Raw genomic sequence first — 15,184 nt, 5'->3', positions numbered from 1 at the left:
GATTCTCCAACGTGTGCTAACTAATTCTCCCACAACCTCTGTGATACGGCCGTGAGAGAGTTGGCCCGGCACTCAGATATGTGGCGGACACATTAACTCTATCAGTCTCATTTTGCACTGCACTAAGGCCAGGTATTAGTCTGCGTAGTGGGTCTGTCTAAAAAGACAAAACAGTGGAGGATTTCATGACTTTACAGGATTCGTCTCACATGATAGGGCCACATGCAACACTCACTTTTAAGCAGAGAGTGAGGAAGAGGACAGTGCTGACGACACTTGAGAGTTTTATCTTAGGAAGTGAACATAAAGCTTCATCTTTGCTGAAGTGTCAATGCTTCTGTTCTCTAGTTGAGCCTGACCTCTGACCTCTTTGTGGAGGGGGGCAACACAAAAGAAGATTTTGCCTATGGATCTCAAAGTAGGGTCCTCTGAAGAGTCCTTTAAGGACCAGATGAATTTAGCTATTTTTAGACAATATAAAGATCTGCGATTCTTAGCTTTCACTCTGACCATTGCAAACTCGTAATACATCGCACTGCAGTTCCAGACAGCGTCAGCCTGACTCTTCATCACTCTCCAGCTCCTCTGTGCCATCTGATATTGAAATAAGGTAGAAAAACACGCCAGAGATGTAAAAATATCATGAAATGAGTCACACTCCGTCAACCACAATAAATATACTATGTTTTTATCCGCCCTAAGAGTCCTACCTACTACCATGCCAGAGTGTGTATACATGCAATTAGCCTATAGGAGAGTGGCGTGCAGAACTGTCACATGTGCACTGGTGACGTGTGTGTTGCGTGTTGGAGGCATGTTTGCGTGTTTCTCTTATGGGTGTGCTGTCAGGGGGCATGTGGCTCACTCCAAGAGATCAGCCCTACGCTCCGTCACTCATTGTAGCAGGCACAGATTAGTCACGCAACACACACACACACACACACACACACACACACCATAGCCTCATTATGAAAAACTATCTAAGTATGTATGTATGTATCTTTCGATGCTTCATATAGTCCCCACCCCCACCAAATAACCCCATTACGGCTTCCATTCCTCCCCCTTTAACCTTCTACCATCTCCTGTCCTCTGTCCATCTCTCCTCCCCCCATCAACCCATCTTCTACCCTCCTCCTCCTCATCATCATCGTCTCTCCACCCTTCCTTTGTTCAACTCAGCATCGCAGGCGATGGACAACCAATTTCATGATGCTGGAAGAGTTTGCCTCCTTTTAATTCCACTCTGAAGCACGCAAAAGCTAATGCATCTCGTTTTTTTCCCAATCCATACATTTTTGCCAGGATTCATTCTTTTAACGCTCAATCATTTATTCCCCAGGTTTATTCAAGCTGTGAGTGAAAATAAAGGCTGTAATGTGTGCGCCCCTGCTGCCGAAAATCCGGTTAAGCGCTGATGACTGCACTGACAGGCGGCTTTGTAAACTCATAAATGCCAGTAATAATGTGGAGTATTTTGTCATCACCTCCACTAGGTGCAAACACATACAAACAAACAGACTCGGACAGCTACACACAAACAAAACTATTCTCTTCAATCACCGCAAAACCATCCATCCAGTGGAAAGTAGTGCAGAGGGAAATGAATCTAATAAGCCTCTTTATTTTCCTCCTTCAACGCCTCATGTATTTTTGTTTTCTCTCTTACGGCAGCTTTTGGAGAGGATGCAGCGTCAGGAAAGACAAACATATGGGATGATTAATTATCGGCACTGGCACTTCCTCTGCCAACAATACAGGCTTTATTCATCGCCGCTCGTGTCTTAGGGTTTGCTTTTCTTAGCCTCTATTTTCTCCCTCTCTGGTCTAAAAAGGAAAACAGAGAAGGTAATGGTGAGGCGTTTATGTGCTCTGTGTGAGGACCGGGTGTTAAGTAAAAAGTGACAAGTAGAGGGATGTGGATGCTGCCAAGGGGTGAGGCTGAAAGTGTCTAGCTCCTTCAGTCATCTGTCTTACTGCTTCCACTTAGTACACAAAATATGAGGACCACCCGCCAAATATTCAGCCGCAGCATGCTTCAATTTTACTTAAGTCACAATTGTCTCAGGAATTCATTTGGCTGGAAGAACACATTGGATGAGCGACCTTGGAGCCTTTAATGACACCAGATGAGTTTGATTTGTTCAAATGAAAAAATAATGTGATATCACAAAAGGGAATATGATGGAAAGAGATAGGAGAAGTGAGGAAGGTTGTAAAATGTGATTAGATTTATGAATGACTGCATTAGACTGCTGTGCTCCTGTTAGAGTGAAAAAGCTGTTTAATTTGTCCCTGGGATAAGAAGAAGTGTGTGTGTGTGCATGTGAGAGTGTGTGTGACTTCACAACACAGCTATTAATTTCCACAACCTCTAGGGGGTGAGGTAAGTTTGGCCATGCAGCATACGGGTGCTACAGCACAATGTGGATGTGTTTGTCGGTTTTCAGCACCCTCTCCTCTAAAGCCACTTCCTCCTGCTCTGCCACGAGCAGCTGAAAAAGAGAAATATGAAGAAAAAACAGAGAAGAGAAAGATGAAAGGGGGAGATGTGTCTCTGAGGGCTCAAAGTGTCACTGACAGGCTTTTGCTCTGGGCATAATGGAGATAAAACACAAAGAATTGTCTCGCAAAATGCAGAGATGAATATTTCAGTACGGTCCTGTACATTAGAGCATTCGATTCAAAGATGGCATGGCATGACATTATGTTGAAGAACGCTGGCAAAGAGTGTTGCACGACTCAAAGCGTTTTAGAAATCGTGAGTACAAGCGGAGCATGCATTTTGAGCTGAATGGTCGGTAATACTTCGGCTCTGTTCTTTAGCTCATGCTCCCCTCCAGAGCAATATGTGGTGAGGAGCAGATAAGTGTTCATACATGACTGCTCATAGACACAACACCAGCTGCAGCACGGTTTCAACCTGGGACCCACCGGCCTGCATGCATGCCACTCCAAACTGAGTCAAACAGGTGGTTATTTTTTGTGTTGACAAAATGACATGACATTTCATTACTTTAGCCTGCCGGTTAGCTGAAATGAAATCATATTTGAGGATATAAAGTAACAAGCATTAGTGGAAAGTAACCAAGTACTTTTACTGGACTCAGTATTTATTTGAGGATATTACAGATTTTTACCTACAAAACATTGATCGAGTTTAAAAACGCACAATGCACTGTTGTGGATTAATGCAACAGCATATAAACCATTTTTAATTGGCTCCACATGAACAGTAAAATGCTGCTTACACATGAGTGCATTAGCAATCCAATACTTTAATACTTTAAATACCTTTCTATACTGCAATACTGCAACTTTTACTTAAGCATGGGATCTGAATACGTTCCCCACCACTGATAAGAAGTAATTTTGCCGAAGTGATTCCGTCAGAGCGGTGATGTTTTTCAGATGTCTCACATATCTGAGTGACATCCAGACCCATCCATGTGATCCGTCTGTGTTCAGGCTCTGTGTTCAGCAGCATGGGTGCCACCTTTTGGCAGCTGATCCTCAGCCGTGTGTTTGGCTTGTATAGAAGAGCTCCGGACCTGAACATGCGAACGCTGTGCAGCACAGCAGTCCCTCCCCTCCCACAAGGCTTGCGTGAGTAGAGAAAACTGTGTGTGTGTGCATATGTGTGTGTTGAGGTTGGGTTGGCTTAGTGCCACTTCCTTTGCCTATTCCCGCCCCCCTTCTCTCAGTGCTCTTCTTCTTTGTCTCTCTCTCTCTCTCTCTCTCTCTCTCTCTCTCTCTCTCTCTCTCTCTCTCTCTCTCTCCACAGGCACAGGAAATCCACAGCAGAGAGAGCAACACCAAACACAGAGAGAGAAGGAGGGGGGGCCAAAGAGAGAGAGAAGCTGGTTGATCAAGGGCTGGTTGTCACGCGAGCGAGCCGTCTGTCAATCTCCCCCCCCTTCCTCCTGACAGGGTGCTGGCAGCCGGCCAAGGCCTTGCGTGCAAGCCGGCGAGCCACATTAGCCCATAAAGAATTTCATAATAGCAACAGCTGTTAAATATTGATGACTGCTGGCAAGCGCTCAATGGTGCTCCGCAAAAAGGTTAAGCCTGCACTGTAATGGAAGCTAATACTTCATTATGCCACAGATCAAATGTCCGGATCTCGCAGTCTCCAAATCCAGCCCTTGCAAATTCAACTTTTTCTTGTTTTTACACTGCGGCAAAGAGGAAAGAAAGGAAAAAAAAGATTCACTGAAAGAAGGTTTTGGCATTTTTATAACTTTAATTCTGTCCCGGTTGATGGATATATACAGCATGCATTAAACAATGATTCGATCCTAAATCATCCTTCAATATTAACAATGGATTGAGGTTTATAATCTTTCCGATATTGCTTTGGATGAGACTGTTTTGAGTCCACTCTGACATATAAGATTACACTTGAAGGGATGACTGTGAGGATTTATAGTAATTCCCTTTGTCTGCTAACAAAACAACTTCTACAAAAAGCACTTTTCTTGGTGGCAGAGCAGGAATCACAAATATTCATCATTCAGAGGAGATTAGAACATGAGTGAGTGATTTTTTGCGAGGGGCGTGCATGCGGGGCTGCCGGGGGAAGTCTATCTCTGAAGAAGGAAAAAAATGAATTCCTGAGTGGAACATAAACAAAGGCCATGGTTGCGCGCGTAGATACTGAAGCGAAGGGGAAGCGATATTATGACAAAGCAAAAGGGATCACACTGATTGGAGGTCGGGATGTAAACTCGATTGTTTCCACTTCTCTGTTTTGGTTGGCAAGCAGACGCACCAGTCACCATGTTGCACAGGAGTAATAGATCTCGACACATGAGCCCTTGGGCAAAACAGACTTGTATGGCAACTGCTCTACAGCGTGTATACTGCTACTGTATGTGGCTTGACTACACGGTGCATCATAAAACCAACGCCATGCACTCTCAACATACACACACGCTGGAGGACGACGATAGCAATCCTATTATGAAAGTCATCTAATTGCTTCTATAAATAGAGAACACGACTGATTGTGGCACACATGTTTTATGCGACCATGATGCTTGTCTGCTGAGAAAATTGCTTTTCTGATGAACCCACTGAAAGAGCGACGCACATTCAGAGCCAGCTAAAAAGGCTGTCTAAACACTCCTAAATTTTGCTTGTCAAGCCTTGGGAAAATTAACCACAACATAAGGCCAACGTGGTGCAATATTTATACAGACAATTAGAAAAACTAACAGGATGCAAATGGATGGAGGCCCAAGGAGAATGTGCTTCAGCGTGAAATGATGTGCTCTCCGCTTACACACACACACACACAGGCTGCATTCAGGCATGTGTTGCGTGAGATGAGCCAGTTATGCAGGAAAGCTTTTAATTTGACTTTACCCAAATGAATGCAACAGTGTATTTTCTAATTGAAGACAACAAGACGCTCCAGTTTTCCTGCCGTTGCCGGGGATCTGACGTGTTCCACCAGCCAAACGCTCGACCCAGGCCCCCAGTCCGCTCAGCGGGGGTGAACTCGGGATACAAACTCCCTCATGAGTCACATATATTGCAGCAAAAAACCCTGCCTGGGGGCTCAACGGCAACGCATGTGTACACACTCTGACGCTTGCATGTACTGGACAGTTCGCCTTTGCAGAAACAAACACACATAGTGGAAGTATATTTTGTGGGCGGCGGGGGGGGGGAACTCCATTGTTAGGTCTATTCTTCACTCTCTTCAGCTTGTCTCCTTTGCTTCTATATTTACCTCAAACTTCCTCTGATAGGCTGATTCTAATAGTGACATAATGAATTTCCTTTTGGGGGACCTCTGTGTTCATACACAGAAAAGGCTATTGATTGTTATTGAATTGCAAAAACACATTTATTTTTACATTGCTTGTGTACAGTAAGTGATTTTTTAAGGAAAAATCTGTGCCATGCATGTAGAGGAGTGTAACATTCACATCTGAGATGTACTACTGTAAAAGAAAACATGAGCTCCTTCATGCATGTATGTGTTTGCGTGGTTACTCTATAAATAGTTTTTCCTCGGATTCCTGTTTTGATGAGGATGACTGAAGCTTGTTGCGCTCAAGGAGCTGGTGGTTAATAAAAGTTGCATTCAGGAACCCCACCTGGCCACAATAAAGCACAAGTCTTCTATTTCTGTACTCACACAACATGAACACTGAGATTCAAGAGCTTGAAATGAACGTACAGCGCATCCTGTTAGACTGTAAAGTTTATGTGCACGTTTTGCTCGTTGCTGTAAAGCACATCTCACTGATTTTGACTTTAATGAGAGATAAATTTGAAATGAAAACCTCTCGTGCTTTATAAACAAACAAGAAGCTTGGAAACAGATGTGCCATGAGAGGTGGATTTAATGTATTAAATTAAATATGATTGGAATTGCAAAGGGGAAAAAAGGGGGATGAAGAGGGAGAGGAAGAGTGAAAGACTGACAAGCAATAAATTATTTTTTGGTTCCTCATAAGTTGAGTTATTTTGGTCCAGGCTGTAGTCCAAGAAGTCTAAAGTAAATGCATTTCATGAGAATCTAGACTAGAGCAAATGTATAGCAGAGCACAGGACTGTTGGCTCATGATGTACAGAATAAACAACCATAAAGTGTTTTTTATATAGCTCTCGTTTCACTCAGTCTCCTGCACTATTTTTCTTCACAAAACACACCAGTGCCTTTGACTCTCCTGCTTATTCAGACTGAAAAAGGAAATACTCAAGTCAGAGAACTCAGGGAATAATTATTAGTTTTCTACTCCTGTACTTTAGTCTCGCTGCATTCCTGCATGAGAGGGAAGAAAGACAGAGAAGAGAGCAGAGGTTAGAGTCTGCGGTACCACATGAACCTCCACTTTAGTAAAATGCTGGCTCCTGGTGTTGCGTGCCAACTAGTGTCACTCACATAATTCAAAATAACAGGGAGAAAGAAGCACAACAAGCCTCAGATTATCCCTCTTGTATTCTCCTCCCTGTTGGCCAGTCAAACGCAATCATCGCCTGTTTTGTGGTCACTGCGAACAGAACGGTCAACAGGTTTTCTGGAAAAGAACCACACCTTTCATGAAAAGTTGATTCCACCAGTGATAATGTTAGGGCTTTTTATCCATATAACCTCTACATAACAAGAGGGTAATCTGTTAAAAAGATTATGGAGCCGTTTCGGCCCATTGAGGCAAATAATAATGGGCAGATGGTCCCTGAGGCTGAATCCATATGGGAGGGAAACTACTTTAATGCTGCTGTAGCACGCAATGCTAAACAATTGCTAACCGCTGAGATGGGCTGGAAAGAGAAGATTATGGCTTCAACAAGTTGTGCTCATTTGCTGAGCTTTGAGTCAAGAAGGCTTTGTTTTAGCTGAGGAAAAGTGGGTACAAGGTGGCTGACAACATGTGCTAAAGACTAGTCCTGAGTTCAGATGAAGAGCATGCAGTATTAGGGTGGAAGGAGTACAGAGTAGAAGTACTTCTACAGTACAGGAGTGCTTTTACAGTAGGGAACATCACTGCCCTGTAAAAACCATGTATCTCTAAAACATTAACTTTTCATGAGCTAAGGAAACACACTTGTTTTAAGCTTTGTGACAATGCATTTTAGATAATCCAGTGGGGTTTTAAATAGTTTATTTAGCCTGAGAAGTAGGAGAATTTGCTCAACACAACGCTTAACCCTTCAAGTAAAAAAAAAAAAAGTATTAACATCTGTGTGTTTATGCAATATGTCCCTTGCAGAATCCACACCAAAACACCACACGCATACAAAAGCACAGAAAGGCCAAGCAATGTGTAATTAAATGGGTGTGAGGTGGTTAATGTGTCCCAGGTTGAGGGTGATCAACTGATAGCCATGATGCTGATCATGCTTTATGCATGAAACCCATTAACTTGTCAGTCAGTGGACACTATCAGAGGTGTTATGTATCCACTGTGCTTCTCTCTCTCTCTCTATCTGTGTGTGTGTGTGTGTGTGTGTGTGTGTGTGTGTGTGTGTGTGTGTGTGTGTGTGTGTGTGTGTGTGTGTGAGACCAAGACCAATCTGTGAAGCAGGTCATGTAGAACAATGGCATGATGCACTATTCTCTCTCAACATGCAGTCACAGTTCAATTTACTGTTGTAACCCCAACACAGTATTTCCTAGTATTAAAAGCACCCTTTGATTACATCTAATTTTAGCTGATATTTAAAAAAAAAATCACTGAAAAGAGTTATTTCATGCTGTGTTCTTTTGTATATCTCAAGAATGTTTTCAGTATGAAGAAGGAGAGAGACAGTAGTGCAACGCCTATTTCAGCCTGATTTGATATTACTTAGCATCACCTGTCAGCTTCGCTTTAACATGAGCGACTCCTCTCCTGCATTTCTCACCACCAATATCACACAACAATTTGGCCTCTGACAGAGCTAATTCATTATCCGACACGCTAGCCCAACGGTAATCTGATTATCTCTCTCCTAACACCTCGCCCCTGTGTTGCCGGGTATTAGACCGGGGCTGCAGGCAAACACTGAATGCTCACAGAAACACCCCGGAGGCGTCTCAGTGGCTTCAACTTCCTAACTTCAAACACAATATCTGTGACGTCTGCAGGAATTTTAAAGACAGGCAAAAATACTAAGGTGAGGACAGATTTACAATAATGCACAGATAAATGTCCATCGTGAATAAAACCTTCAATCGTATCCATTTTCTACACGAAAAAGAACATAATTAAGAATTTTATTAATCTAGTTTTGAATGGAGATGTTTAATGGTGACTCTTTTCCGCCCTGACAACATCATAATATTTATATAATATTTTCACTGATATATAACAGACACAGTCATGGTCAAATGTAAGCTTATTGAACAGTGAGGAAAAGCTATATGGCAGCTTTAATCCAGCAATATTAGTATATTGCTTTCCAAAAACCCTGTGCTCTGGAAGTGAGCTCTGGGAGAACAGGTGAAAACAAGTGAGGTGAGTAAAGCGAGACATCCTTTGTCAGGTCTGGACATATCGTGACTGTCCACTTCACATTCTCCCATCTGTGCCCCTTGCATGTCATCACCACACTCTAATCCAAGCCTGTTTATACCAACAGTGTTTGCTCCGATCACTTCATTTGGCTCAGGGAGGGAGGACATACACCCCCTGTGCTATCGCCCAGCAGGCGATATGTGTGTTTGTGTGTGTGTGTGTGTGTGTGTGTGTGAGTGAGTGAAGGATATAGGGGGGCGGAGGGCTTGATGGGGAGCGATGGTGGGATCACGCAAGCTTGCTAAAAGAGGCAAAGTCAGGAGAGAGTCACGCATGGCAGGGCTTTGCTGTAGATGCCACTCTGTCGCCACTCCACTTCCTGGCATCTGGTGTTAGCGTGATGCTACGAGTGTATGTATGTATGTATGTATGTATGTATGTATGTGTGTATGTGTGTGTTATGTTTAATTCCCAACCAACTGAAGAGATTTTCAGAGTGTAAACAAACACCGAGTTGTCTGCCCTCTCCAAACAGCCTGTCGCTCTGAATAGGGAGACGATTTTTCTTGCTCTACATGCATTGCTGCCAACTGTAGCACAGTCCACCATGCTGAACTGAGCGGCATGGGTGTCGTACAAGGAAAATGAAAGATGAAGGTATTAAGCTACTAAGCTTTTTTTTAAAGGGGCACACCACTTTTTTGTCTCTAGAAGGTCAGTTATCTGCAGGAGCTCTACTCAGCCTGTGAAAACACTTGTATAATGTCTTCTGTGGATCTGGAGGAGTTTGTCAAGTCTGAGAAAATAACCCTGATGATGTCATAGTGATGACAACTGGGTCATGACAAAACGGCAGCGTTACAAACTGAGGATACTGATTTGGAAGGAAGTGGGCATTTACAAGAGGGTGCAAGAAAAAGATACTCTTGATTGCATTATGGGAAATGTAGGATGCAGTGTATTTGAATATTATAGCATATTATAGACTAAAATACAGGATGCTGCACATATTGTGACCATTTCTCTTTAAATTTGCCTCTTGCAAGTGCCCTGACTTTATGGAAGTGCAATTCCAAATCACTGGAGCACCCCTTCAATCCAAGGTAGGAGTTATTTGTCAAATAAGACCTGTAAAGGTCTCAAATTTCCACTAAAAATCAGCTGCTCAAGACATTAGTTTTCCAGCCACTTTAAAGAATTCATGCTTGAAACAGGCCTTCTGCCATCACATAGCCATTATTCAGCTCACCAACACCCTGATCAAGCTTTGAAGCTTTTCAGAAGTTACTAAAAGAAACTATTCCTCCGGCCTTTGAGCTGACAGGACTACAGGATGGCATTTTCATACTAGATTACTTAACCCAATGTATGCAGCGGTGTTACTGTAGCAACAGAGATTGCTTTGGCTGAGGTTAAGAGGAAGGGAATGACTTTACTAAACAAAAGTCTTGGCAAAAATGTAACACTGAAGCAAAAATGCTCCTGTGCGTGCGTGTGTGTGTGTGGTTTTGTGAGTCTATATTTGTGTCAACAGGCAGGTCACTCTGGATTTTTTTGCTCTTTGGATATGAGTGTGCATATGACACAGTAACTGTTTGTGTGGATATGTGTGTTTCAGCCTGGTGATGATCTCATCACCACGTGGTTCAGTCTCCTCGTCCTGCTGAAATGAGCCTCTGCTTCTCACGGAAGCAAAGTGGGAAGCAGTGGTCAGTGAGTGTGTCGTTGGATCGGGGAAAAAGAGGGATTGTTTTGGACGGCTAGGCAGAGTACAGTAGAGCACAGGAGGGTCAGTAGACAGAATTGAGTGTCCATCCACTGACCCAAAAGCTTCCATGTCCCTGAATCACACAAACAGATGCAAACGCTGACCTGAAGGTTTCACTGCCTTCAACTTACTATATGGCTTCTAGTCTCAAACTCATTTTTACTTGGAACCAGGAGATGGGTACTGATATTTTGTCCAAATATACACATTATCGTTGACTTTGGCCCTTCTTAAGTGGTTCTTTCAGAAATCAATTCTTCTTAAGTGTTTGCAACATAGGAAAGTAAAACTCACCAGAGAAACTGAGGATGATCTATGTCTGATTGCTGCAGGATAACAACATGTGACAAAAAAATTCCAGACTAGATTTAAATTGGGATATAACTGAGCTATAGATCTGCTAAGATGCTAAATTGTGCTTTTATGTCCTCATACTTTGCAGAAATCTGCAGATGGTGAAGAGTGACTCTGCAATGCTGAGGCAAGGGATAAATGTGGAAAAAGTTTCAGAGGAAATATTGCAGGCTAATTTGATTTATGTAAATAGTAGGTAATATCCAGTCATTATATAATTTGATTTGTTAGGATTTACATTACTTAAAAAGACAGCTGCTTACAAAAATCTTGGAAGAAATGCAAGCTGAGATCATGTGCATCTGATATTTGTTTTCAAGTTGGAGATAGAAATGTAATCAAACAGAAATGCATGCATGTATCTGTCAAAGAATTAAACGACAACAATGGTAACACAGGGCAGAGAGTCTGGAAAGTTTGTGCTTCAAGTCAACAAGTTTGTGCTTCAGTTTAAATGAAGGGAATTCCAAGTTCAAGGTTCAGAGAGTCTTTGCACACAGGGGGAATTCTTATACAGTAAATGCTGTAAGTTGAAGATCGGGATCTAATGCACGGCACGCTTCTCAAACTACCTTCACTATTATCGCCTCCACACTAATGAACCTCACATTACACCGTGTGTCAGTAAACCACCATTTGGGCTCAGCAGCATATAAATTTCCACTTCGGCTCTTTGGTGTCAGCCTACAACTGAAACCTGTGGGCAACACTGCTGGACCAGGGCCCATATCTGTCTGTAACTCCAGTTCTGACTATTTCCATGCTGTAACTTATTTTGAAGGGTTACTGTGCGTCTCAGAAATTCTCTTCAACTGTCAAGCTGATAAACTCTTCATAATGCAAGTGCCCTGAGATGAAACTAAAAATCAAGGCTGCTTATCTTTGGAAATGTAAGGTTTATCTAACAGTGCTACTTGGGCTTATTCCTGCGCATATTTTCTGATCCTTTGTGCATTTTTCCTTTAGTAGTGGTGAAATAGCTCTATGACTTGCGCCTCTAATAAAGTGGAATCTAGTTACAACCTCATACTTCTCTTATCTCTTCTATTCTCCGATGTTGCAACACCCAATTTCCTCACAGAAAACAAATATCATAGTTTTACTGAATCAAATCTAACTGCAGTGCTAAGTGGGATGGCTGCTTTAATGAGGCTGCTGAAATCTTGTGGTTTCAAACCCAGACTCAGAAACTGAAGTAGCTGCTTGTTCCCTCAGAGCTCCAAAGTCAACTTCAGTATCATGGCTTTGTTTAACCGAATATTTAACTATTATATATATTAGAAGTCACCAGAAATCTTTAAATACATGAAAGATTTAAAATGATTTGAAGTATTTTTTGCTTTCATAAACACATCATGTGATTTCCAGGCAGAGAAACCTCAACTGAGACACCTCAAACCAAACATGTCAGAGGTACAAGTGAAGAACATGTGTTTTCAAAGCAGTTTATCTGGAGCTGCACTGTTCTGTACTGTACGTCACTATGCAGGCCAGCCCTGGTGCATTTTCTGCTTGCAGCTGAGGCCTGATTTATGAGCAGGACCACAGAAATTCCTCTGCAATAGCTTCAGGATGTCTCTGGAATAAGAGAAATAACTTTGATTTGGGAGAGTATTAGCAGCTCAAAACACTGCAGAGTTATTGTCACCAACTCACGCGAGGAAATGCATCCTCCTCTCTGTTGCATAAGGACACTGTACATTGCGGTGTGTTCATTGCTCTTTTACTCATCGGTTCTCTTGTGAAATGACTTTCCACAATGGTCAGCTAAAGAGAACTTTACTGTCCTGTGATCTCAGTGCTGTGTCTCATGCTTTTTTTATTTTGATAAAACTGAAAGATCCTGTCAAACAGCTCCAGTGCTTTGGTCAGACATCACCAATCCAGTGATTCCTGCAAAGGTGGTAGAGTGGCTCAAGTAATCTGGCTCAAGAATTGAGAGTTTGAAATCAATTCTAGTGAACACATTTGCAGCATGATACCGACTGAGCAGCTGTTTCTGAAAAAGTGTTATATGTGCATTTTTATTGCGCCTCTCACTGAGAAATACAGGAAAATCACCGAAGAGACAGAAAGAGAGTTAGAGCACTGTCACAGTTAGAGAAATTGTCACGCATCATTCCAGACCCTGATCCATTAACAGTTAAGGATGCACACACACATAAACCCAGTCTCGAACATAAATGCCAGCATGTGCACATTTACAATTTATTCATTTAGGGGTGTGGCTCTTGCTGAAGGATACTCCAGCAGGACACACAGCTGCTGCAGGGTTTGCACTGTCCATTTCAGGGCCAGTCTCCTGTTACACACACACACACACACACACACACACACACACACACACACACACACACACACACACACACACACACACACAGACACACACACACACACAAAATAAACACACCAAATACCCACATCCTCCTCACCCAACAACAGTGCTGCAACTGTTTCTCATGTGACAGAAGGGGGGTGAGCTTTCGAGCTGAGGGAGTGGTGGGGAATAGCGTGCGAAGACCTAATACAATGTTTCAACCCCAGATGGGTCACATCAGTAGCCCGCAATCAACAAATTTGGCCCTGCCAAGTTTACACGCTTTACATGTCAAAAGGGACGGCACAGGGAAAAGAGAGAAACCTGTTTCTTCTTTCCCTCCCGCCCCGTGCTTCTTTTTATCGCCTGCCACAGCTTATAATTATTAATTACTGTGACTGGTTTTTCCATTGTGGAAGAGAAGAGAAGAGAAGAGAAGAGAAGAGAAGAGAAGAGAAGAGAAGAGAAGAGAAGAGAAGAGAAGAGAAGAAAAAGGATGTTATGGGCTACAGGGACAGAAAATAAGAGCGAAACCCAGGAGGCTGAATGTGGAAAATAACAGAGAGCTGGCTCCTGTCACAAGGGCATTTCATGGAAAATTAGCAGGAATAGGTTAAATGAAATAAATGCCAGGGGTCACAGGACACCCTCAAGCTTGTTAACCCTCCTAAATCCACTTTTCAGTACAGCAGGAAGTGCTCAGCAACAGTTCTGCGGTGAGCCGATCCATTTCCTCACTGACATCAGTGATTATTGCCAGCACCGCAGAGTCATTTAGGGCTGGAAAAACACCTTTGTCTCTGTCCAAAGTGGTAATGATGAGCCCAGAGGACACCTGGCGTGTAACTTCAGATGGGGGGCTTCCTAATGTGTACACAGTAGAGACATTTAAATAAAGGCGATGATATCACTGTCTCTGGAGAAATAAAGAGATAACAGAAGTTTCAGCGTCCTGCGCCCAATTATCAGTGAGAAATCACACACATGCATGCTTGCATTGGTACAAACACACACAAGATGAGACATATCAATGTATGAGAGATCTCTGTCTCTCAACACACACACACACACACACACACACACACACACACACACACACACACACACACACACACACACACACACACACACACACACTGTGTGTGCTCTACAGTCTCTTCCCATAGCAGTGTGTGGTCTTGTCATTCAGGCTTTGTTTCCACTGTGGCCTCTCATCTTTAAATAGCCTGCTATAATCTGTCCTTCAAGCACAGACACATCTAGTTTCAGACCAAATTTTATAGTGCGTCGTGCCGTTTGAAATCCACCGTTCAGAGCAGACTGGAAGATCTGAGCCCAGATCGGCTTCAGGATTGCGCACATGATGATGGAGGTGGAGGCTTAGCATCAGTGGAAAAGGAGCTCATTCCTGGAAAGTCGTTTATATGTTTTAGTGTGGAAGTTACACAGTTTCCTAAAAGATCAGCTGCAATTTACTGAATGATCACAAAATGATAGTGTCAGAATGACAAAGGAAATCTGTCTTTTCCGCTTCCACTTTGTGTGACTGCACAGAACAAAATGCTTTTAATTGATGTTTTTGTGGGATAATGATTTGACAAACTCCTGCAGGCTAATAATCATCATGAAGAACACTTGAATTTGAACTTAGTGGTGGCTCAACATGGTGTTGCAATACATGTATAAATTCCCATACTACTAACTAAAACTCTGACTAACAAAGAAGAGCTGGGAAAACAACAAAAAAAAAGGATTGGAATCCTTTTTGCGCAATAAAAAAATGCCGAAAGA

The 15,184-nt window shown here is 42.7% G+C and overlaps 1 protein-coding gene across 1 annotated transcript in view; it reads right to left on the bottom strand.

Moving 5' to 3' along the window:
• ahrra (aryl-hydrocarbon receptor repressor a) overlaps nucleotides 1-15,184 on the bottom strand; it is a 67,950-nt gene that overhangs the window by 18,118 nt on the left and 34,648 nt on the right. The window lies entirely within an intron of this gene.

The sequence above is a fragment of the Chaetodon trifascialis genome, chromosome 18, assembly GCF_039877785.1.
Source record: "Chaetodon trifascialis isolate fChaTrf1 chromosome 18, fChaTrf1.hap1, whole genome shotgun sequence".
NCBI classification, from domain to species: domain Eukaryota; kingdom Metazoa; phylum Chordata; class Actinopteri; order Chaetodontiformes; family Chaetodontidae; genus Chaetodon; species Chaetodon trifascialis.
Note: the sequence above shows the minus strand (reverse complement) of the source record. Positions and strands in the feature narration are given on the sequence as shown.